This window comes from Jaculus jaculus, chromosome 13 (assembly GCF_020740685.1).
Source record: "Jaculus jaculus isolate mJacJac1 chromosome 13, mJacJac1.mat.Y.cur, whole genome shotgun sequence".
In the NCBI taxonomy this organism is placed as follows: domain Eukaryota; kingdom Metazoa; phylum Chordata; class Mammalia; order Rodentia; family Dipodidae; genus Jaculus; species Jaculus jaculus.
In genome coordinates, this window is record NC_059114.1 from 79903712 (window position 1) to 79929797 (window position 26086).

The 26086-nt window shown below is 36.1% G+C and overlaps 1 pseudogene; it reads right to left on the reverse strand.

Moving 5' to 3' along the window:
• Positions 1 to 1467: 1467 nt before the first annotated feature.
• The window catches only part of LOC123454076, a 34784-nt pseudogene continuing 10165 nt past the window's right edge, over positions 1468 to 26086 (reverse strand).

The following is a 26086-nucleotide window of genomic DNA, read 5'->3' on the forward strand; positions in this document are numbered from 1 at the left end:
TAATAAATTAAAGAAATTATTTCAAATAGTAAACTCTTAAAAGTTTTCACAGTCTGTAAATTTTAACACATATAAGAAAGCTGTATTAGAAAAAATAAAACAGATTTATTAAAATATTTCAAATGAGTCAAGTTGTTGGTTAATTCATTAATGTCGTAGTATCAAAGGTTTGAAAAATAGTGCTTGAGAATGAAGCTCTTCTGAGGAAATAGTAGCTAAGAGGTCTGAGTGAAAAGTTCCCAGGCTGACTAGAAACAGCCAATGAAGTAAAACTCTAAATAAATGGATGAACTAAACCCAACATACATAAATTAATGACAATTAAATAACAAAACATAGAAACATGAGCAGTCATGAATCTCTGAAAGTCAGTGATGTCTCTGCAGGTGATGGATGAAAATTGTTCAGCTCTAGTAGAAGTGTTAATGTACGTGTGGTTTGGAAGTAAATGTCCCCCATAACCTCAGATATTTTTGACTAAGCTTCCTACTTACTCCCCAGCTGGGGCACTCTTTGGGTGATGAAGCCTTGCTGTTGGAGGTGGATTGCAGTGGGCGGAACTTGGGGATAAGGAGTCCAGCTCTGTTACATGTTCAAAGCCAGTTTATGCTTGCTGTTCTCTTTCCTGTGGATGTATGATGAAATAAACCAGCTTCCTCCACCATACTAAAACTTCTTAAAACTATAATACAGAAATAAATCCCTTCCCCTCTCACAGCCTGCTTTTGTTTGGGTGTTTTGTCTGTGCAATAAGAATGTGACTGCTGCTTTGTATTTCTCCTTTTATTCTCCTTTTATGGGCTTTGTTTACAAAGTTTCAATTCTTAGAGTTGATCTACAACTATTTATTTTATTAAGGTAATAAAACATAAGATAATTTTTGAATTTTAAATGATTTCAAAGTAGGTATAATAATTTCTAACATAATTACTTCGTTGTGAAAGATCAAATTATTCTTCCTGTATATAATTCATGATTTTGATATGTTTATTCACAATTTAGCTAAATCTCTATTGTGTACTATATAATGTATATGAATAAATTCAGTGAAATTACCTAGAGTTTCTATTGTCTTTTCTTTTCCAATCTCAAGACATATACAAGTCCAAATTCACCGTTACGTAGTTGTACGTGAGTTATTTCCTTTCTAGATCTCCAACACATAGGCAGAGAGATTGAGATCTCTGTGAAGAACCTAACTCCTCAAAGGCAGCAACATCATCCTGGGAAGTGGAACGAAGTGACATTGCTGGGGATGAAAGCATTTAAAATGAGAAGGCTATCTCACCACGGCGCATGGCTAGGAGGACGTGCCACGCAAGGACAAGTCAAGAAAGCCATCCCACCCAAGACGAGGTCTCGTAGCTATAGGCAAACAGATGGATGATGTCACACTCTAACCTATACCTTGCAGAAAGAGTTCACACTCTCCCTTGTCATTTTAGAACAGTGTAACCTCAGACTTACTTATGCCAGTTCACTCACACAGCCATCTGTGACCAGCATTTCTGAAGCACAGCTTGTCACACACTCTGTGCTCTCCAGTGCCATAGGAAGTATTGTCCTTCCATTAATATCCATTCCACAAGGGTTAACAATAGTACCTTCTTTTTGTCTGCATTTCCCTTCAAGATGTGGGGTGACCAACTTTGCAAACACTCTCATTAGCTAAAGTGTGAAATGAAGAAAAGATAGTTTATCCCTTAGAGTATTTCATAACATACATTCAAATTTTTAATCATACTTGCAAATTAGTTCTGTGGTACAAACGAGTATATAGAACTTACCTGACATCCTACTCTCCTTCGAGTCTAAACACATATCAATTACAGCACAGGAAGTATAGAGAAATAGTCAAATTTTCTGGCTCAGCCTTACTCAGAAGTAAATCACGTTTTTTTTTTTTTTTCAAAGTAAATGTGACTTTATGGAGATTTACATCTAAATTTATCTGTCTAGCCACCCATCATTATCATTATCTACTTTTGAAGTGGCAATTATTTGAGCATATATTAATATTTAATTTCTTGAATAGGCTTAAGGTCCCAGATGAAATGTCACTCCAAAATACTGGGTTTGCCCCTGCACTCTTTCCTCCCACACTCATAGCAACTGTGAAGTCTATTTTTTTTTTAAGAGACTAAGAATGCATTTATTCCCTTGCTGAATCACCATGCCAACTAAACAGGATGTATTTTATCTTTACTTGCTTTACTGTTATTATGACTGGTATTGTGGGGTCAGCCATTAAGGAAATATTTGCATGTATAAATAAACAGAATCACTGTTATTTAAGAATGTAAAATATATGCTATAACATTGTATTTTGCACTAAAACTATGCCTCATAGCTAACCATAATAAAATAAGGTGATAGTTTAAAAATATTACTAAGAGAATATTAACCAATAACTTCCATGATTAGTATTTAGTTATTAATTGTATGGAACATGTGTTTATGCTAATTTTCTTCCCTTAAATTTTCCTTAACTGACAAATGTGAGAAAGATGTTAGCTAGTTTGGGTAATAAGGATTACTGATCTTGGTTTTCAATAAAATGGCATTAAATCACTGAACATATGTCAATACTTACTAAAAACTTATGATGATTAAGCAAACTAGCAATTGAAAACAGATAGTAAAAACTACATGTATAAGAAAATATTATACTTTATGTCAATAATGCTTCAACTGAATCAGAATGGTAAATATCTTTGAGGCAATTCATTATTGAGATAAAAAATAGGTTAGAAGGTTTTTTTGTCAGAATATTAAAAAGTGTCTGATATGAATATAAAATACATAATAGATTTAATTAGTAAAATGACTTACAAGGTACAAGAATATATTCAACAAATAAAAATTGAAAAATTTGAATACATTAAATGCTAAAAAGAAAAACATGGCATCTATGAAATAAATGAGAATCCATAGACATAGAACTACTACAAATTATACCACATATAAAAATGAAAATATTTTTCTGAATACTACAGACCAAGTAATTAATTTAAAAAAATATACAAATATCATTTGTCTCTTCATCCATAGTACTATTTACTATAATTAAAATTTGGATGACTATTAGTGAATGTATAAAAAGAATATGGTGATTATATATGAGTGAATATCATTCGTCCATGTTGTAGTTTGACTGCTCAATGCCCACCATATACCTCCTATGTTTAAACACTTTGTCCTGAACTCTTTAGAAAGGTTAAGGAAACTTTAGGTAGAGCATTTCTGGAAGAAGTGTGTCCCTGGAGGTGGGCAATGGAATTGTACAGAGGAGTCACGCTTTGTATTTTTTCTCTACTGCTTATGTGGGACTGAGTCGTGTTTCGCCTCGTCCAGCTCCTCCTGCCACACCTTTCCTGCCCTGATGGACTGTACCCCCAGGAATTACAAGCCGAGGTAAACGTTTTCCTTCCTAAAGTTTCTTCTCATTGGGGATTGGTCACAACAATGAGAAAGTAACCATCAAAAGCCATAAATGTGAAACCTTGTCATGTGTAGCCACTTGCATGGAACAAACGGTCAGCATGGGAGAATGGACTCATCCAGAGGAAGAAAGACATCTGCTTTCTGAGTAGTCATTACCACTCATTTGTTACCCAAAGGAAAATTTCAGAGAATAGGATGAGAGTGTGCTCACTAGAGACTGCAAAGGATGCAGAGAAAGGGTCTGAAAGATAGTCAATAAGGTACACCCATACAGAGTTAAGGATCCATTCTGGTTCTTATGTAGAAGAGTAGTTTGTTAAAGTTGCTGTGACCAATAATTAATGACACATAAATATGAAATTCTAAAACAAATGAAAATAACTAATGTTTGAAGAGATATAAAGTTTTGAGTGCTACTTATTGTATGCAAGCATTGACTTACCATAATGTTTCACATTAACATGTACTAATATTATATTTGAATAAATGCAGAAAGAGAAAAGAAGGAAGCAAACAAGGAAGGAATAGCCAGGCAATCTAAGAGCAAGGGATTGGCTTCTGGCCAACTTCTGGTAAGGACCTCTTATTTTATTAACACATGGAGGAAATCAGAAGAGCTTAAGGATACATACAAAAAAGACAAATACAAGGGTAGTAATGGTTTATAAAAAACCACATTCATGGGCTGGAGAAATGGTTTAGCAGGTAAGGCACTTGCATGAGAAGCCTAAAGACTCATGTTCAATTCTCCAGGTCCCATGTAAGCCAGAAACACAAGGTGACGCAAGTGTGCAATGCTGCATATGCACATAAGGTGGTGCATGTGTCTGGAGCTCAATTACAGAGGCTGGAGAATTCGTATGCCAGTTCTCTCCCTGCCTGAGTCTTTTTCAGTTTTGTTCTATCAAATAAAAAGAAGTCCAGTCAGTTGGGCATGCCTCAAAAAAAAAAAAATAAAATAAAATAAAGAACTATATTCATAATAGCTAATATAGACATGCAAGAGAAAGAAATTATTTTTATTGTTATTATTATACTTACTTCATCATTAAGAAATAAGTAGTATTTTGGGGAATTTTTATTGGACATTTTGGGTTGCTGTGAGTTTAGGTAAGTGCATTTTATAAGGTTGGCATTAAATATAGGGCTTTATTTATGCTAGCAAGTTCTCTACACCTAAATTACACTCTCAGCAAAAAACAGCTACTTTTTAATAGTAGGAAGTTAATTTCAAGAATCGTTGATGACAATATTCTGTGTGATAACCTGGGCAACATTTTTCTTTGGAATTATACTTAACAAGATTGGAAGCACATTTACATTTTATGGGTGTAGTCCCATTAATATTGCATAAGATATAACTGCTAAGTTGTTAAGAGCAAATTATTTGAGTAAAAACATTATATTTATACTCACATTACAAAATAGATTCAACTGAGTACCAGTAATAAACTTAAGTTGAAATTTAAATTAAAAGTGTAATGTATTAAATTTTAAATATTATTTAATATTAAAAATGCAAATTATATAACGTTGGGTATATTTATATCATCAAAAGGTATTTGAAAGCATCAGTTACTATGTATTAAAAATATGAACATCACAGTATTTATTTATGTACTCGAAATTCATGAAAACTTAGCAAATGGTAGAATATTCAAACTAGATAGATAATGCAACATTGTTAATTCAGTTGTTGAATATTTTTGTAAGTAAACTATGATAGTTACAGAAACATCCAAGTCTATATAAACCAAGTTATTTGACCTCAAAAAATCAACTTAGGTCTTGCTCAAATATAGCCATAGATAATAGTATGCGCTCTAGTGGTGAGGTCCATGAACTTCCCTCTTGTGGTATTATCCTCACTGCTGTGTGACTGAATGTATTATATACATTGTTTTACTTTGTTTAATTTTAAAATTGCACTATGACTCTACTTAGTCCTCTTTGTTAAGTATGTGTATTGAGCTGTAAATGTATTTGGGACAGGTATTATCTCACTTTAATTCATAAGGCTGCAGCAGGAAGCTTAAAAGCTTAAATGCAGACTGGATTACACAGTGATGCGCTATCTCTAAATAAAGAAAAAAATAATGGCTGTGAAGATTTCCCGGTGGATTAGGCAATTTGCTTGCAAAACCTGCTGACCTGGTTTCGATTCCTGAACTACCCACAAAGGCAGGGCACAAAAAATGGCACAAGCATCTGGTGTTCATTTGCAGTAGCAAAGGGGTTGGTCTTGCCCATGCATGTGTTTGTGCATATGTGTAAATAAAATTTTAAAAAATTAAAATAATCTGAGGATATTTCAGTGTAATAATGAAATGACTAATGAATATAATAATTTCACTTATATAAGTATTATAACTTTGAATGGTGAAATATTCCTCTTTTTTAATTAATGATAAATCATTTTTAAAAACTGATTATGCCTTTGGTTTGCTTGAAAAGCTCTTCACATTTAATAATGGTGCAAGCCCACATAAACCTAGAGTAAGAATTTTCATTAACATGTGATAAACTTGATTTAATACTTTTGTGCTTCATTCAATTATTTGTGCAATGCCATTTGTTATCAAAATTTATCTAAATACATTGTGTAGATACTACAACATGACAGCCTCCTAAATTTTCTCTTTGCATTGCAATCTAATATCATAATGCATTTAAAATTATTCTATTTTTTGTCTCTTGCTGTAGCATTGATGCTATTTTATATCTCAACATAAATAACAACAATACAATATACTAAGAAACAAATAGCAATTCATTTTAAGAACATATATTCAGAAGTATTCCTATATTTTTGATATCCAGAACAAAATCATACATTTAATATAATATACAGGGCACATTATGATAGGGAGCATTTATTCTATGGCTTGCTTACAAATGCATGTAACTTGGGGAGCCAGAACACTGATAACATAACTTCTACTTTCTGTTCTTTCTGTCACGATGTTACTTGTGGGCTGCAACAGCAGGGACATTTTCAGGAGTCGAGCTCCTTGAGGGTGTGAACCTGTACCTGGTGTAAAGAAGGTCACCTTCGCGGCAGGACCTGTCATCAGCAGTAACCTGTGAGCAGCAATGTGCATTTCAGCCACTTCATGTAAACCACTTGCACACTAAAGGCCCACTAACGCCCTCCTACATTCAAGAAGCCATTTGATGTTGGAATTTTACTATGAGCCAAACTTTATGGTCAGATAACACTCAGTTTATGACAGACAACTCAGGTCACATGGCAGTTTGGCATTCACATAATGAATGTTCCTTTTCTCCTGAGGCTTGTTAAGCAATATAGAGAGAACTTCCTCTCACAGAGAGAGTGCTCATTCAGTAGACTAACAAAATCTCTAATTTGGCACATAAGGGCCCTGGAGAAAGCTCCCAACAACATCCCTTTCCCCCACTTTCACTCTAAGTACCATGGACTGTGATATATCTTGTGCCAAAAGTGGTGGAGAAGCTCTCACCCCAGGCTAGTTTGTTAGAAAGCCTCTCTGTCACCACTCAAAACTAGCAGCTTTTTGGATCATTCAGTAAATAGACTCGATTAACATGTAGCAATGTGAAAACACGTAGAAATATGTTGCCTTTGAAACCCAGCTAGGTACAGGAGCTTTTCTGTGGTTGTAGGACCTTCCTAAAGACCCAAGAGGAAAATGACATGTCAATGGCTTATCAAGAAATCAAGGAACTGGAGAGATGGATCAGCAGTTAAAAGCACTTGCTTGCAAAGCTTTACTCCCTGGGTTTCATTTCCCAGTATCCACATAAAGCCAGATGCACAAAGTGGCACATGATCCGGAGTTTGTTGGCAGTGGCGAGAGGGCCTGGCTTGCCTATTCCATCTCTCTCTCTGTTCTGCCTCCATCTGTCTCCATCTCTTTAAAATTAATAGATATTTTTTTTAATTGAAAAGAAGTATAGAGTCTTTATGATTTATTCCCAATGCTCAGTATATAAATATAATATCAAGTCATCAATGCAATGCATCTGTGGAATGTCTTATGCAAGATAAAGCAATCCAACATATATGTAAATGAAACCCAAATGCTGGCACATACCTTTCATTTCAGTATTGAGGGTGCGGATGCTTGAGGATCCCCATAAGTTTGAGGCAAACATGGGATAGAAAGTGAGATCTTGTCTAACAAGGCAAAAAAAAAAAAAAAAAAAAAGAAAAAGAAAAGAAGAGAAAACAGGGCTGGAGAAATTGCTTAGTGGTTACGGCTCTTGCTTGAAAAACCAAAGGACCCAGGTTTGATTTTCCAGGACCACATAAGCCAGATGCACAAGATGGTGCCTGCGTCTGGGTTCATTTGCAGTTGCTAGAGGCCCTGGAGTGTCCTTCCTCTGTCTTCTCTCCCTCTTTCTCTTTCAAAAAAAAAAATACAATATTAAAAATTGAAAAGAGAAAAATCAAATACAGAAACAAAAACATCTGTAAATAAAACTATAACACGGGTCTTAATAGTTGATACAGCTCCAATAGCAAGAAAGTTAAAAAAAAAAAAAAAGTCCCTCTCCTTCTGTCAGCTGAAAGTAAACATTCATGGTTTACCATGTGAGGTATAGACAGAAAAGAAACTTGCCAGGTCAGTATCTGGATACCACAACCAGGTCATGGAATTATTTGATCAAATAATGAAATGGCATTGCAGCTATACCTCTTGGTTAAGCTTATGATAATTAACAGAAATTCTTCAAACAAAATCTGTCTTCTACATAGAATAAATGTGAGTTATATGGAGATGTATTTGGATCACCATCCCTGCATCTTTCAAGATATTGATGGGTGAATTAATCTCCATTGCTCTTCCAATTGCTTTTGTTCTTCTGGTTTCTTAGGTATATGTATTTCTAATGATACTCACTAGGTCTTTACCACCATAATGGTCCTTCTACAGGTCAGGGAACTAGTGTGGGGATTTGCAAATTTCTAAAACTATTCTCAGGCTGGAGAGATTGCTTAGTGGTTACATGCTTGCCTGTGAAGCCTAAGGACCCGGATTCAAAGCTCAATTCCCCAGGACACATGTAAGCAAGATGCACAAGGTTTTGCATGCATCTGGAGTTTGTTTGCAGTGGCTGGAGGCCCTGGCTTTCCCATTCTCTCTCTCTCTCTGCTTCTTTCTTTCTATTTCTGTCTGTCGCTCTCAAATATATGAATTAAAAAAAATCTATTCTTATTAGACATCCTAAAATCAAGGAAATAAAAGCAGGAGGGCCTGAAGGTCTCAATGGACCCATTGGGAGATGGACATGATTTAATCAACATTGATCACCTGACCTCCATTGGTGTCTGTGACTGGAGTGTCATGGTTTGTTTTCCATCTCCTGGATTAACTGCCAGTTCATGGTCATTGTTGAGTAGTGACCGAAAAACATAACCCATGGTAGATACAAGCTGTTGAATTATATCCTGTCATAAACTACCAAATGCCAATGGATAGTTGGAAGACATGAGGGTGGGGACACAGCCTTCCAAAGATTAGAAAAAGACACTAAGAGAGGAACAGGAAATGCTAAGCACTACTACAGCTTGATAGACTAAACACATTGAGTCCTATCATGCATTCTGCGGGTCATCCATGAACACTGCTAAAGCTTAGGTTTTGTGCCCTTTGAGAGCAATGAGTGATGCCATGCAGTTGAGCCAAAACTAAATCAGAATTGCAGGGTACAGAGACTGTAGATGATCACAGCCAATGCATCCTTGGAGCAGCATGGCCCCATGCTCTGAACCTATGTGCACCTCTTAACACTTGTGGCCTACGAAGATGCACTTGGGACCAATTCCCATTTTCTTGGAGTCCTTTAATCATACCAATCTTACTGCATTAGGTAGTAATTTATGCATTATGTCATTATGTACCATTAGATTCCTCTCATGAAAATGTTTTCCATTTCAGACTAGATTTCCTGAATGTTTCACTGTTTACTTCCTTAAATGACAAATTTTGTATTTAAGTTTAATCACTGTTTTCTTAGTTCAATTTAACCAAAAGTACTCTAACAAAAGCGTGAACAATTCACTCTTGGAAACTTCTTCCACCAGACACTCCAGTTTATCCGCCTAAGATTTATACTCAGCAAGGTCCACATGGAATGGACTCCATGTGGTCAAGTTTTTCTCAATGTTATAATGAGAATGGCATCTATTACAGTTTGTTTTGCATTATTTATAAATCCCATTTGGCACTTACTATCCACATTTTTATCATCTTCTGCTAAGTACCAGGCTTTTCCTACCTGTTTTCCTTCAGTGTCCTTAGCAAACTCTTACTTTCTTGAAGCTTTGCTTATATGAACAGACTTTGATGGCATTCACTCTGCAACCACCCTGGCTTCAAATCATCACATAGTTCTCCAGTTTCATGCGCTTATAGAAAGGCAGATTCAGTTCTGTGTAGCATTGTTTTCTTGTCCTAGTCCAAATTCTGATGTTATAATAGAATATGTGAGAATGGGCAGCATATGAAGAATACAAAGTCTATTTGGCTCTTGATTCTGCTATATATCACGTCCAAGTGCATGATGCCAGGGCATCCTGAGCATTTTGTGAAGACCTTCTGGAAATATCAAAATGCAGCAGATAGTAACACCTGACAGGGCTGAGAGTGTAGGTTTTCTTAAATGTTTCTTCCTCTTCTTATAGCGCTACTAATGCAGTCAAGAGAGACTCTAGCCTCACAGATTTATGCAATCGTCAAATGATGGTTAAAACTGACTGTCTACTTAACAATTGTAGCAGTTACCTTCTCATCCATGGTGCAAAGAACAAACCCAGTGAGAGATGGTTTGTGGGAGGAAATGGTTTATTTCAGCTTATAATTTCTAGGGAAATTTCCTCATGGTGGGTAAAGCACAGCAGAGGTGGCAGTTGCTTGCCATGGCAGCAGCAAGGAGCGAGTGTGCTAGCTAACGTGCTAGAGGAGTAAAGCAAAAGGTTCACCTCCAGTGACGCGCCTCTTCCGGCGAATTTCCATCAGATCAGGACCAAACGTCCAAAGTACGTGAGGCCATGAGGGACATTTTACAGCTGTATTCCGGAGTACATGAAATGGTGATAAAACATTTCTGGGTGTGTCTGTGAGGTCACTCGTAGAGAAGATTGTCATCTGACTGAATGACAACGTTATGCTGTAAAACTGAGTTGCACCATATAAAAATCTGGAGGCTCAAATTAAAAGAAAGTGGAGAGAAAGGAAAGACTACATTTGCTCTGTTTTCTTTTTTTTTTTGAATGTATTAAGTGTATTTGTTTATTTTTGAGAGAGGGAGATAGAAGAGAGAGAGGAGAGAGAGAGAGAGCAAGAATGGGTATATCAGGACCTCTGGCTGCTACAACCAAACTGCAAATGAGTGGGCCACTTTGTGCATCTGGGTTTATGTGGGTACTGGGGAATTGAATCTGGGTCAGCAGACTTTGCAAAGCAGTGCATTTAACTGCTGAGCCAACTGCCCATCCCTTACATGTACTCTTGGCAGGACTTAAATGAATGCGTATCTTTTCCTGATGTCCCCTATGTAGTTCACCCCAGATTCTTCACCCTTTGAAAGCAAACTTGGCTCCTCAACCTGCCAGGCGCAGTTTGGACTGCACTCCTCTTTGGAATGGCACCGTTGGCTTCAGTCTTATTATGAGACTAATTGTTTTTTGGACTGAATAGCTAGCTTCCCATTTTCCTGGCTGTGCTGACCCCAGGAAACCCTTATGGGACTACTCAGTCTCTTATTATAACGGATTGAGTAAAATTTCAGTTAAAATTATTTACGTTTGAGAGGGCGTATTGTATTTATTTATTTTTTCTGCACAACGCTGAGCAATGCAGTTGAGTCATAAATGTTCTATCACAAAATACTGTCAAAATATGAATGTGGAGACAAATTTTCCAATACAAGAACTTTAGAGGAACACAGTCAACTATAAAATATACTTACAGTGCCTTTGAACTATAGTGCTGCCTTTGACCCTTGTCCCTCCAACATCCCATTGCTCTCCTTGTAATTATGTTTTCCAGTCAATTGGCTGCAGTTCCTACTGTATGGTCTGGCAGGCAAGGGGCTGAGTATGGAGCTCTGTGAAGAATCCTTGGCACCATTCATAAATGCATTTCTCGAAGTATTGTGGAAATGTTTGTCTGCTGGAACATGCCAGTTTAGATGAGTTTACTGAACTCCTATCAATTAATTCATCTCTCCTCAACTTTGTGTTTCTTCCCTCACTATCATAAACTTTTAATATTCATTTTTTATCAATGTATAAAATGTATAATTTCTACCAATATAAATTAGAATAGTCATATTGTCCTCATAGGTCACTTTTTTTTTTTTTTTTTTTTTTTTTTTTTTTGCCTGTATTGTGAGCTAACCTCAGAAGTTCATGAATGCTTTGTAAACAATGGGTCACGCTATCCACCTAACATTTAGTGACCTGAAGACATTTGAGTACAGGTGTATTTCTAAAAAGCAAAGAAGTTGGTGAGTGTCTTGATGGGGACTGGTCATGGGCTATAAAATACTGACACCATCTCCACAACCTCAGGAGGAGCTAATCAAATGTAGGTGGAAAAGGAGGACTGCCTTTTAATGGGAGGAGCCATAGAAGCTGACCTCACCACGTCTGCTTAGGACGGAGAGGCAACTTGTGCAGAGAGCAGAGAGCAATTCCATCATAATCTGACAGCTCTTTCACTGGCAAGAACCTAGGGGCTTCAAGGTGAAAGATTTATCAGGCACTTTCCACCAGCCCCAACACAATTTAAAGGATTGAATTATTTCATTCTAGGCCCTTACTTGAAGGGTAGACATTCAGAAAGAATGAACATGGGACTTGCTTTCTTATTTACCCAATTGCTGAATGCTTTCCTGCATCTTGTTCTCAGCAATTACAGTGCAGCCCTACAGAAGATAATGTTGTCTCTAGGGCATGCTCATAAACAATTAGGTCAAACACATCCTCAAAGCTCAGAGATTTATCTCTGAATAATCATTTTATTCTATCACTTTGTCTCATAGCATAAACAGCAACCAATTGCATTTTGTTTCAGAGTCCCCAGAAATGTTCAAATGTGTACAGTTACTTTTTCTCAATTTGTTTTTGGTCTTGCCTGCATATTTCTTAATGCGCAAAGCTTATGCACATTGACCATGATTATTTACATGAGATGTTGGTATATTTCTATAGTGAGATCATGATACATGTGGTCATTGTTCTTTATGGTTTTAATTTTTTTGTTTATTCTTAATTATTTGAGAGCGACAGACAGAGAGAGAAACAGGCAGAGAGAAAGCGAGAATGGACTCGCCAGGGCTTCCAACCACTGCAAATGAACTCCAGATGCGGGCGCCCACTTGTGCATCTGGTTAACGTGGGTCCTGGGGAATCAAGCCTCGAACAGGCAAGCGCTTAACCACTAAGCCATCTCTCCAGCTCTTCTTTATGGTATGATGAGCAGTCTCTCACCTCTTCCCACTAAGTCAAATTAGAAAGCCAGTTCCAGAAATTCCAATGCCAAATCATGCAAGCTCATCCTAAAATTCTTTGTCTCTGTAGTTATTCTTGGTAAAGATTTGAGATCTTTTTACAAGAAGTAAGGTTAGGTTAGCTCACACATTTTTGAGGGCTGAAGAGTTCCACCATGTACCATGTGGATATTGAGGAAGAGGAAAGCATATGGTATAACTTAAGCTGATTCCAAAGGCCTAAAGATCCATTGGAGAAACTCTCAACCTGAGATAAGGCTTAGTCTAGGGGTGGGGGGAATGGACTGCTATTGGTGTACGTGACAGTGTATGACCACATGTAAGTATGGCACTGTGCACTCAGAAGTCAGGTGGAGGTGGATATGGTAGTTGAAATAAGGAGAGGAAATATAGTTGCCTTTCTTTTGTGCTTTTGTTCTATTCAGGCCCCATGTGATTAATTGTTGGTTGCCTTCCTTAATGGATGTGATTTTTATTCCCTCATTAACAAATTCAAATGTCAATGTCATCTAGGAATAATCTCACATATACAACTACAAACAATGGTTTATCAACTATTTGAGCATTCCTGAATCCAGCCAAACTGACACAAAATTAACCATCATAGTAATAATTACTGAATGTCCATGGCTATTTCTGTGCCAATTTATAGGTAGCAGACAATGCTCATCTAGTGAGGTGAGGATAATAGCAAAACAGTCAAAGAATATATTAAGAAATTTAGTTACTAATAATCTTTGTGTGAAGTTTTGCACAAGCAAATATATGAAAAAAATCCACTTGTCACTGATCATCATTGAAATAGTAATCAAAACCTCATAAAGTTATTCCCTTACCCAAAAGAGCATCAAAGTTAATGTGTGAAAATGACATTAAGATAGACCATATTTTTTTTTTCAATTTTTTTTTTATTTGTTTATTTGAGAGCGACAGACACAGAGAGAAAGACAGATAGAGGGAGAGAGACAGAATGGGCGCGCCAGGGCTTCCAGCCTCTGCAAACGAACTCCAGACGCGTGCGCCCCCTTGTGCATCTGGCTAACGTGGGACCTGGGGAACCAAGCCTCGAACCAGGGTCCTTAGGCTTCACAGGCAAGCGCTTAACCGCTAAGCCATCTCTCCAGCCCGTGATAGACCATATTTTAAATAAATAAAAAAATGAACAGAAAATATTTTAAAAGGGCTGGAGAGATGGCTTAGCGGTTAAGCGCTTGCCTGTGAAGCCTAAGGACCCTGGTTCGAGGCTTGGTTCCCCAGGTCCCACGTTAGCCAGATGCACAAGGGAGCACATGCATCTGGAGTTCGTTTGCAGTGGCTGGAAGCCCTGGCTCGCCCTTTCTCTCTCTCTCCCTCTATCTGTCTTTCTCTCTGTGTCTGTCACTCTCAAATAAATAAATTTTTAAAAATGAACAAAAAAAAGATAGACCATATTTTCTTGCCTTATTATAATGAAATCTTTCAATGACTATACAAAAGTAATTCAGTAATGTGTGAATTGTAATCTTACCTAAAAAGTACCTTAGTATTATTTTTTTAGCATTTTTAAGATTCTTCCCTAATAATCTGACTATTATTGCAATATATTTTATGATACTATTTTATACTGTTGGTATTTTTTCCAGTGACAATAATAATTATATACCAGTGAACTGTCAGTATCTTAGCATGCGTGGAATAACATTCAGATTTTTCTTTTTGGCTTATGTTTTCCTATGCCCTACATTGCAAGTGGTTTAAATGTAACAGTAAAAACGAGAATTTAAAAGACACCACTGACATTGCTGAAAATATATTCTTCTGAGTTTCAGTAATGTGATGTTTGTTTTTTGACAAAAATATTTCCAGTCATCTCAGTATTAACCCATCTACCAACCAATCAATCATATGATGGCATTGTGTCAGAAATCTAATCCAGGTAACTGTGATATTGAACCTTATGGTCAATTCAAATATACATATTTTTAAAATGAATTTCATTACCATTATATGATAGGAAAAACACAAAAGCAATGTGGCTTATTTTTGAAAAAAATATGAAAATAAGTGTTAGTCTGCTGAGTAATAACTTAAAGTGTATCATTTTGATATTTCTATATATATTATCAAGTGCTAATGGAGTATATTATTTTATTTATGAAGATTTTGACCTATGATAGTCCTAGTAGTTTAAAATAGATTAGCTGTAATGTAAAAATCATGATCCTTAAAAAAATCATTGAGGTTAATAAAGAAGATTTTACAAAATAAATAATGATGTACCTTTACTTTTTTTTTTTTTACTTTTCTCATACAAGCTATATGGATGTATGTGTATCTACATATATGTGTTGGTGTCTGCTCATTACATGCAAACACTTATAGATATTACAAGAACCACATGCATTTGTGTACATGTTACATACGTATTAACTCATAATCAAACATTTAAGGATCATGAATAAGATGTTTCCAGTTTATGAATATTTATTCAAAACAAATCATGAAGGTGTTTTACAAAAACATTGCCACATTGTGCTTGTTCAATACTGCTTGATGTAATGGAAAATTGGAAGCAACATAGTCAACAGCAAGGAGAAGGAAGACATTGTCATGTATGATGTATTTTTTGGTGGGACAGAAGTGTTTTAATTCATGATGTCCCATTTTTCAATGTTTTGGAGCTATTTCGTGTTTTAGTATAGACCTGTTCTCAAAACTCTTGCATATACCTATCTCTTGAACCGTTTTTCTTGTGTTCTCCTATAGCAACTCAGCATTTCAGGTTCTAAATTCATGTATTTGACCCATGTTGAACTTAATTTATTATGTGAATAAACATATGGATCTAATTTCATTCTTTTTTTTCAGGCGGATATCCAGTTTTGCAGGTACCATTTGTTGGCTAGCTAATATTTTGTCCAGTGAATGCTTCTGACACCTTTGACAAAAATCAGGTGAGCAAAACTGTGTGCTTTCATTTTGGGGCCTTTGGTTCTCTTCCATTTGTCTATATGTTTGAATGTACCTGGCTGTCTGTCACTTTCTCTCTGTAGTATGGTTTGGCATTTACTGTGGTAATCTCATCCTTTCAATCTGACCTGCTTGCTTTAACACACACATATATATATATATTTTAACCTCTGTTGGGAGTCCTGTCTGTTTGCATGCACGACCCCGTCCCCCACGCCATACAGTGAAAACCCCTCCTGCCTCCCTTTTGGCCTATACAATATTTACTAAGACATCTCATTCCAAAAGAATTAGGACACTCTTTTGTGTTATTTTCTTTTGCAACTTTGGTAATCTCCTCTCTAACTTTAACCTTTAAAAGCTGGATTCTAAAATATTTATGCAGGTTTAGTTGGTTTGGGTATGCATGCTGACCTCTGACCTTCTTGCACCTGTTGTCTTGTATTCTTCTGAACATTTGCAGAATTTTGTGATATTTTCTCTTTGAAAAAAATCTTCCTTACTCTTTTGACATTCTGAATTGTCTCTTGAAATCCAATAACATAAGTATTTGCTCTTTTAATATTGCTCTTTTAATATTTTAATATTGGCCTAAAGTCCCTGCTTTATTTTGTGTTTTAATTCCTGGTGAATTTTTTTTTTTCATTATCTGATTGAATATTTTTCTCATACGCGTTTTTTGAGCTCACTAACTCTTGCATCCACTAGATGTATATTTCCATTAATAACTTTTACCTTGTTCTAATTTCATTTACTATATTTTTCACATGTACATATAATAATTTAAATTATTTATCTTTTACACACAGTAACAGATCTAGTTTTAATGGGTACAGTTGAGTTTCCTAACGAAATTGTTGTAATTTCAACATGAGAGTTTTCCCCTAGTGATTGCTATGTGAATAGTTTCTTATGCCTCATCTGATTGTTAGGTAGGGTAAAATATTACTGAAAGCTCTTAAGGCTTACAGTATGATGTATCTGGGCATTGAAATACTTAACATTTACTCAATTCTTATAATTTGGTTTTATGTGTGTCTTTCTGGAGTTTTGACCTTCTTATATTCTAGCATTGATTTCTACATGATGACAGAATTGAAAGCTGGTCTCCAAATACCTAACATTGATCACAAGTGGGAATTCAATCCCAATCTGTTACAAACATGCAAATATGTTATTCAGCGTAACTCATGGGGATATCTAACCTAGTTCTGTCTCTGTGGGGCTTCTGTAAGTAGACTCCTTGTCCAGAGTCACTGCCCAATGGTCTGTCACCATGTGATTCCTCTAGGATTTGTGAAAATCACCATGGAGTTACCAGGCTCAGCACCAATACCACACATGTGGCTGCCAATGTCTCATTGCTACAACATATCCAGAGTACTCAGCTTGACAAGACAAACACAACACATGAGTCCATACAAGACGCACACTATCATGAACTGGCTACCACAGAGGTGGACTTCTGGTTTCAAACCACTGAAACTGGCCTCAGGTGCTGAGGACCGGCTCAGAAGTCTGATGAAGTGGAGGCATAAGCCTGCCTGTCTTGGGGCTGCTCTAGAGCTTATCCACATGAGCACTGATCTGAAGACAGGAGATGGCAGGGTCTGATCAGCAATTCTGAAACCAAAGTCTTGCTTAACTACCCAGCCTATCTTCTCTGAATTTTATTCTGTGAGTGAAATATATATATATTTTTTTCCCAAACTTGTTACCAGACTTCTAGGGGAGAGGTGAGACAATATTCTACCTGGATGATGAAGGTCCAAGGACTAAGTAGGTAAGTGATGGTCTCTTTGGAAGAGCTGTGTGCTTATGTCTATTGCAAGTTCTTCTGTCATGATCTGCACCTAAGGTTTCACGTATGAGGTGAGCAGTGAATAACTTCTTCATCCCTGAGTGGGATGCATTAGTCTGCAGGTCACTTAATGTGTCAGAACACTGGCGTCAGCAATTGGTTTTGCCATGTCTTCTTTTGTAAATAATTTCATATGCAAAACCTGGGGGTTGTAGTATCTTGCTTGAACTCCATAAATATTGCGAAAGCAGTCAGCTGTATGGATAGCCATGTAAACTGCTGTGTATGTGAAGACAGAGTCAAAGGAAGATCTCAGTAGTGCTATGTTGCAATGTGTCTCTTGGATTTTAACAGTGACCTAAGGTTATGTGCCTCCATGATACTCAAGGAGTCTGGTATCTTTCCTGCATTATGTCTACCGCAAGGACCAAGACATGAGAATGCATTTGTAGGGTTACTCTGTTTTATGGGAAAAAAGACATAAATAACTTACCACAGTAGATTGTTTTCTCTCTTCTTATAGTCTTCTCTTTTCTACCCAAGATAGATTATTGAAAAAAAAAAACATATTACACTGCTATTTTTTAAAACTTTAATCAACTCTGCCTTTTACCAACTTTCCTAGGAGTTAGCTCTCATTAAGTAGTGTCCGCCTTTATAGGTGGGGTTAATCGGTTTAGGCTTCTAAATGCAGTGCCTGAGCTAGGACAATGCATCCATTAAGCATTTTTAATTCCTATGTTTGAAATATTTCAATGTCCAGCCATTACTTTCATCTTAATTGCCTTGGCCCAATGTCTCTTCCTGATTTTTGGCCCATTTAATAACCGCTATTCACATTTATTTTCTTGTATTCTCGTCTTTATTACCAAGTTCAGCATGAGGCTTACTACTTTCAGCTTTAAAATATATTTATAATTTCATTCCTTAAACATTAATTAAGGAAAAATGCTATCCAACTCCAGCAAGTAGTAGCTCATGTAACAGTTCACAAAACCGTGACCCTCTGCAATTATGTAAGTGCTGGAACTCAAACACTGTTTTTGGATGCGCATGTGTCAGAGAACCTGGCAGCTTCTCAGAACACCTCATATCTGTAACTTACAACTCTGACATCAGATGGACGTGGAGAAGTGAAAGTATTTCAACAGGGCTGTGACCGGCATTTAAGCCACTTTAAAATACGTAAAAATGAGCACTTCCTTATGATGTAGTACTTGGTTCTTAGAAAATGAGGGAAGTTAGGCAGGCAATGTCAAAACCAGCGAGGCATAAACACTTAGAGTTAAAAAAATAAAAACGGGGGATGGGCAGATTGCTCAGCGGTTAAGGCACTTTTCTGTACAACCTAATGACCTGAGTTTGGTTCCTCAGTACTAACATAAATCCAGATTCACAAGGTGGCACAACCATCTGGAGTTCGTTTACAGTGGCTGGAGGCCCTGACACACCCATTCTCCTCTCTCTCTCAATCTCTCTCTCTCTATCTCTCTCTGCTTCTCTAATAAAGAAATTAGTATATGTGCTGCCAAAGCAAGCACTGTAATAAATAAATAAATATATAAAAATTTAAAAAACAAAGATGAAATAACATTCTGAAATGTCATTCATATATAATGACCAAAACATTGTATGGTGGTTGATACATCTTGGCGTTATCAGAGTGTGCCTAAACTGCAGCATTTTATATTTCAAACATGAATATCGGTTTCTTCTATGTTAGTTTCCATGATAGTTTTACATGTAAAAGCATAGACAAAAGTGAGCATTGGGGTTCATATTTTTGTTACTTAAATTAGCGTAAAATTAATAGTAATATTTATGTTTACCTAGCACTGGATTAGCTGGTATACTTATGTAAAACAAAAACTTGCCCAAACATTCTCCTTCAAAACACTGTATGTTAGTGGAAGAAAATGACACGATCTCTCTTCTATCTGTATTACTGATGTGAACAAGGGCTTCACTAGTGCCACTACTATTGAACCTTTACCAACACAGGGTGTTTCTTAGCTGCTCCATGAACTTCTGTGAAAACCACGAGCAGATTACTGAGCATTTGCTCATGTTCTTGATATGTCTCTATGAAAAGTATGGCATATATTTTCACACGCCAAGTGGAAAATATTTAGATGATGAATTTTATAGCCACAGCAAAACATAATGACTTTTGCATATTCAAATAATGATAACTGAGTAAACATATTTCTAAAAGTAGTCATTGAAAAAGCATCTATGAAATTGAGACTTATCATGTTAAACATTTTCAACCGATATCTTTTTTATTCATTTCTGTATGTTTACAATTATTCTTAAAGTACTTCATCTTTATTTTCAAAAATCCAACCTGCTTAACAGGCTTGCATTCACATGTAAGCAAGGTTAAATTTAGTAGCAATTCAGTTTAATCACAAGCAATTATGCCATGTAGTCTTCATACTTACAAATTTCTGAAATGTCATTGAAAATCTGGCTGCTTCTTATTAGAAAAAATGCATTTAAAATCATGTTCAGGTTGTTCTAAAGGGTTTGTAATTTAAAATCTCTGTTCAGAAATGATTGTGCGATTTTGTTTTGGGACCATATCTTATCTCATGCATTCCCTCAATTTTCTTAAGGCTTTCCTACAAACAATTTTTATTTTTATTGTAATATTTATATTTGTCTCCCTTTTAGCTTCCAGGGAGTTGTATAGGCATTTTATGTCTTTATCACTGAGCTATAGTTGATTAATTTCTGTTTACATCGTAAGATTACTTTTTCCAAAAGCATGGAAGATGAAAGAAATTGTTTCTTTTCCCTCCATATCATATTCCATCTATCCAAAGACCCCTTTCCTCATTGACTGTAGCTTATTTAATAGACATAATCTTACACACAAACTTAATTTCATGTCTGTCATAAATTATCAAATTTTACTTTACAAATCTGTTTTACTGGATTCATTAATATTTCTAATTTATGAGTTATGAGACTAAATAAACATATGATTCTAGGAAAGTGACTTTATTGAGAAAATTGCTATAGAAAAACAAAAGTGTGTCTGATTAATTATTTTAAGGATTGTGAGTCAAGACTAGGCTGTATTTGAATGGAAATTGCTCTAAAACTCTTAAAGGATTTTGAATCCAAAGCACTACAGATATTTTCTGCTTGCTTTGGAAAATGAAAATGATTAATAAGTGTTCTGAATATACAATAGGGACAGTATGAAACCAACCCCTTAAACAAAGTGGTCAACATTAAGAAATTAGAACATATGTGCACATATTTCAATGAAATTGACTTCACAATGGTTGTTGGGAAATACATCATTAAGTAATCTTTTTTTCTATTAATCACTGAAGTATGCTTTATGAACAAAATTAAAATTTATTAAAATCTGGCCTGGAGATATGGCTTAGCAGTTACAGAACTTGCCTGCAAAGCCTAAGGACCGGTGTTTGACTCCAGATCCCACATAAGCCGGATGCACAAGTTGATACATGTGCAAGGTCATGTGTACACAAGATGGTGCACACTTCTAGAGTTTGATTAGTGGCTGGAGGCCCTCATATGCGCTCGCTCGCTCTCTCTCTCTCTCTCGCTCTCTCTCTCTCTCAAACAAAAAAATACCTGTCTATTTGGCCTACCTCAAAAAATTATTAAAATTTCTTTATAGTTGAAATTGTCTAACTATAAAAATTAAAGTGGGTAGACAGGGTAAAACAAATTAAATTTACTCTGAAAATTTAAAGAAATGTAAGAATTTATTTATTTTTTTGTTTTTGCTCCTGAAGACCAAAGGCCAGGTGTAAAAATATTTTCTTTCTTTTTGTATCTTCTTTCACATAACAGAGATTTTTGAAATTGAATATTAATTTAAACTGTGTAGAGAAAGGCCAATCTATCTGTCTTCAAGTCTTCTTTACCATGTGTATATACATCACTTTATTATGAAGTTACAGTTTAAGTGCACACAAATACTCAAACTTTGCCAATCTCTAACTTTTCATTTTCTTTCTTTCAATCATGCATAGATATATCATGGCACATTGTGTTATCTCTTTCTCTGTGTGTGTATACATATGTACTTACTTATAGAGTGATAAGTACTTACATTTAACATATATATATATATATATATATGCATATACATACACATTATAATTTAATCATATACATATTTTCTTATATGCTCTGTTCCATATACATCATTGAATAATCTATTATGTACTCTAACAACAGACAGTGTGTGTATCTGTGTGTGTGTGTATTTAACCTCTAGCATCCTATAGATGAGTCTAAAAGTACTACTGATTTTTTGACATTTGAAATTAACTCAAACCTCTCACATAGGTGGGATTACTTCCCAAAAGGAGATTTATCGTGTTGGGATTTTAATAAGAGTTTCTACATTTTCATCCTTACTATTGATGCACTCTTCACCAATACAGTAGCTCACTTCTCCTTGAATGCCTGGCTTCCAATTAGCACAGAGCCTTTTTGCAGACGAGGCCAAGCAGTGGAGATCACAGCCCTAAGAGAGGCTGCACCATAGTGCTTTCCCCTTTTCCATTAATTTGTCATTCTCCACCCAAAACTTTGCCAACCACACGGGTACCAGTGCCACCTCTCAGCCCCAATGCTGGCCTGTCAGCTTCAAAGGTCACATTCAGTTTCGGTCTACATGCTCAATTCCCTCTGAGGTCTTCTGTTTCACCAATCTGACAAACAAATAAAAAGCCACGCTCAGATCAAACAGCTCCCAGAGCTGCGATCCCACTCAGTAGCCCTGCTATCTGGGAAGCACATTCCCTTTGACTGATGTCTTGGACCACTTCCAAGCATCTTTTGATGTGTCTGCCTTGTGGGAACAGCCACCCTTGTAATGAAGCAGCGTCACTCCACCCTGCCCTGCTTATGTGAGCCTTTTAATTAGGCCAGAATCACACTTTCTGTTAGACAACACAGTGCATTTCTCACATTATGAGAAGTGAAGTCCCAAATTGTCGAATAAGGGAACTAATGATCTTTGAACCAAACAAGCTGGAATTTTTGTTTTGAGAGGGATATACCACTAACCATCTGGAGTTATTTTAAAGGAGTCATCTGTCTCCCCAGCAGCTTAAGTGTAACAATATTAATGCTCATTGGTTCTTATTTTAGCTTCAATCCCATCAAACCAAGAGCAAAGGTTAATTTCTTTTCTGGCCTTTGTGATTTGGCAAGTGAACACACTGAATATTAAATGAATAAAAATGACTAATCATTGCCTTTCTTTATGTGTTTAGAGAGAGTTACCATGAGAACAAATATTATAACGTTTCTTTTCTGTGCTTTTAATAGAACCATTAATAACACTAGGTAGAATGAAAGTATACAACAATGTAATGTTTTGCTTCATGCTAATTATGTTGTCAGCTTCTTGTCTGAGGGCATAATTGGCTCTGGCAGGCATCCACAGTGCAGTGTGTTAATGCCCTGTGTTGAAGTTCTGTTTATGGTGGCCCTAAAAGGGACACAACCTCAATAACTGGATTCTTTAGTCAGAGAATTCAACATAAAAGGTGTCAGTAGAGAACTTCTTGATATTGGCTAGCCTCAAAAGGCAAATTCTCTTAAGCTGAAACATCAAAGCAGCATTCTAAATTTCAGAAGCAATCACTTCTTATTGACATTATTCAGTACCTTTCAAATGTGGGAACACTTTTCACCAATACTGACCATATGTGGCTGATATTGCGAAAGTCATCTATAAACATCTAGTGAGTGGTCATATCTGGAAATTAATTGCATTTCAAACAAATATGAAACAGTACTTTCTTAACAATATGTCCTTCAACATTCTGTGCCTATACTTTTTCAGAATATGTAAATCATATGTGTGTATATGTGGGTGTGGGTGAGTGTGTATGTTTGTGAACTTATAAAAGTGAAATTGAAATTGTCCAGTTCCCTTAGATAATAGTAAAGATTGACTTATGTCCTGCTCCACTTCCTTACCACAAGTTCCTGAGCTCCTCGTCCTAAATCACTTACTTTAGAAAAATAGTACTTGTTCACCTTTTCTCTGTCTATGAGATGTACACAGTCTGCCATCTAGGATTTTATTTCTCAGAACCTGGGAATCATCCCTTTGAAACAGCATCACTAAGAGGTATAGGTCTGTTTCCAAGTACTATAAAAGTGTGGAAATTTCACCTCCACCAAAGCCATCGGCAAGCACAGGAGGGCTAATTACAAGGAACAAGCCACGAAACTCTTCTTAAAATATAGTTTTGTCCAGCATATGTAGACCTTGAATCACATTTTACTTGAAGTTTTCTTAACAAGTGGAATATAACAAATGCAATATGAGTGCTTGATAATTGATGTCCTCAAAGGTGGGGATATAGTATGCTTGTAGGACCCTTGCTAAGTCAAGCATGCAAAATGTCTCGAGTTCCATCACAAACAAGATAAAAGTAAAATAAAGTGAGAATTGTGAATCTCCTCAGTGTCTATAGCATTTCCCTGGAGGAGGTGCTCAGGCTGTCAGTGAGAGCAGCACTCATATTTAATCGACACATCCTGTGGATGCTGGCACATGACACAGACGACTCTTCTCCTGCCAGGCACTCATGTTTCTCTTCTTGCCATTAGGACAGATCTTTGATTCTCCCAGACACTGACTGTTATCTGTAAAAAAGCATGTTTTCTGACCAAGGGCGAGAGATGCATGAACGAAAGGGAATAAATATACATATTTAGAAGACTCTTTGATGGGAACAACTCTTTCACTTAGCCAGAGATCAGTGCACACTTCCCTCTATGACCTTGATTTTATTGATGCATTTAGAAACTTATCTGTTAAAAGGTACCTATAAGAAATGTGACTATAACAAATTTATTTTACCTTGAAAATTAGAATAAGAAACTTCAATATTAGATAATCATGTGTGTCTTTTTGCTCTATTATTTAATATACAAATTATTAAATAAGGTCAAGCAGAAATTCTGATCCTAGAAATTCATTATTAATCTATTACTTTTCAATAACACATATATAATTGAAAACATAAAAACCTTTTATGAGAGTAATACATTTGTTAATACTTAACTATGTTCAATTTTCTTCTAAGGAATTCTAATTTCAAATAGGTATGTGAAATATTTTAAATAGTTATTATACAAGCAATTATATAAAATCAATTTTTAAAAAAATTTTCAAAGGTGACTCCAAGAATTCTGAAACTTTCTAAAATGAAACATTTAAGTCTTGTGTATTTACACTTTATAATTTACAATGATGAAATATGAGACTAACTTTCAAAATGGTTTGAATTAAAAAAAAATCATGAATTAGATGATTCACAGCATAGCATAATGCTGCTAAGTGGGAATGACATGACCTGGAACCACTTACCTTTTCTTATTTTATCTTTGATAAAGATTAGATGGAGGTCTAATTTTGCACTTTCAAACCAATAACAAAAGATAGCTCTGTGCACATGAGGGGTACTACATACACATTATAAGAAAAATGCTTATAATTTACAAAAACATCATTTTTAGATTACTCAGCATGCAAATCTATTAATATATTCTCATAAAACCCTCTTGCTTTGAAACTGAGTTTCAGTTCTCCCAGATGGTAAATAAAATAATCACTACCTTTTAGGCCTCTCTTTTGTTAAAAGGAAAGAGATATGACAAAGACTTCCTCAAATTTTCTCCAGCATTATTCACTGAAGGCTTCATCCTCACTTTCATTTTATATGACAAACAGACCCACGAGGCATATTTTATGTGTTCACAGTTTTGTGGTTTAGGGAACCTGACTCTCAGCAGGGGAAGCCTAGAGATGGAAAGGAGTTGGCAATTGTGAGTAACTGAAGCCTGATCCTATCTTGGGAAAGTCAATAGCCAGCATAAATACATAAATTTACAACTCATTAATTGCCCAAGATAGCAGGAAGTTAATCCTAGTCCTAGGCAGGGCTGCAGGCCCTCTTGGTGCACACCTTTATTCCCAGTACTCAGCAGGCTGAGGTAGGGGGATCACCACAAATTTCTAAACTGTCTGGGCCACAGTCTGAGTTCAGGTTAGCCTGTGTTAGAGCAAGATCCTGCCTCAAAATACATACACACACACACACACACACACACACACACACACATACACACACACATATATACACATACATACATACATATAAACTGGACTGGAGAGATGGCTCAGCACCTAAGACATTTGCCGGCAAAGCCTAAGAACTTGAGTTCGATTCCGCAGTACCCACATAAAGCCACAACTTGAGTTCACATGCAGCGGCAGGAGGCCTCAGCTCACCCATTCTCTCTGTCTCTGGGTCTCTTCTCTATATCTCCCTGCTTGAAAATAAATTAAAATATTTAAATATGATTAGAAAA